The following is a 1,128-nucleotide window of genomic DNA, read 5'->3' on the forward strand; positions in this document are numbered from 1 at the left end:
TGCTCCTTGTATATCTTGATGATTTATTCTTTCTATTTGTCATAACTGGTCAGCATAAGGACTCTAATGCTGATTGCAGAGATCATCATGATATAAGAGGAGAGGACTCCTTGCTTGAGAGCCTCAACTATTCTGCCATCATTTGCAGTGTCATCTCATATTCTGGCAAGCTTGGTTAATCATTTTAGCTCATTGAAATAGTCCATAGTCACTTTATCAGCTATCTTGTACTCCTTGATCTTCTGCTTATATACTTCTTGGACTGTGGGATCAATAAATTTGTCATAGAGCATCTGTTTAAAGATGGACCATGAGAGGTAACAGTAGTGCTCCCAAGTCAATGATCAGAAGTTCAGGGAAATGAGAATCTACCATATCTTGGCCTTTTCTTCAAGGTAAGAGGCAGTGAAGACTACTTTGTTCATGTTGGTTTTTAGATACCCTATGTAGACTTTGAAGTATTGTTTGCAGTCTATGAGAAATCAGTCGATATCATCAAAGGCCTCTTTGAAAGGGCAGAGCTTCTGTAAGAGATCCAGGTGGTATTAGAGAACCACTATATTGTGAGATAGTATGCCTATTGGATTGGGCCAATCAGAGAATGGGGGTCACTGCTATTTGTGTGATGATCCAGGGAAGGAGTGAAGCAAGTTGTTATCTATGATCAGACTTTCCTATGGTGGTTCCTCTTTTCAAACTATAACTCCATTCCAAATAGTGAATCTGAGCCATACTGCTTTGGGATCATCTCTGATTGGCTCCTTCTCAGCACTGCTTCCACTTGCCTCATCTGGTGGAGGCTGGGCTCCTAGAATTCAGCTTCTCTTGCTGGTCCAGAGGTTTTGGTATGAGATCAGTGGTTTAACTTCAGGTCAGGATCATAATAGCTGGATTGCCATTGATTGAGATGAAGGGGCAGAGTATGAAAAGGTGCTTCAGATAGACAGAGCCATGTATATGGCTCATTTTGAGATAATAGGTGATGATCATAGCATTAGTCAGATAGGCTCTGGCATCTGATATGCTGGCAGTCTTCAAATCTGATTCTCAGAGTGTTTCTTATTGTATTGTACAGCAGCATAGTCAGTGGCCACATGCCTCAGGATTTCTGTTCTTTTGTTAGCTGTC

The sequence above is a fragment of the Guyanagaster necrorhizus genome, assembly GCF_019112545.1.
Source record: "Guyanagaster necrorhizus MCA 3950 unplaced genomic scaffold BT62scaffold_22, whole genome shotgun sequence".
Taxonomy (NCBI): Eukaryota; Fungi; Basidiomycota; class Agaricomycetes; order Agaricales; family Physalacriaceae; genus Guyanagaster; species Guyanagaster necrorhizus.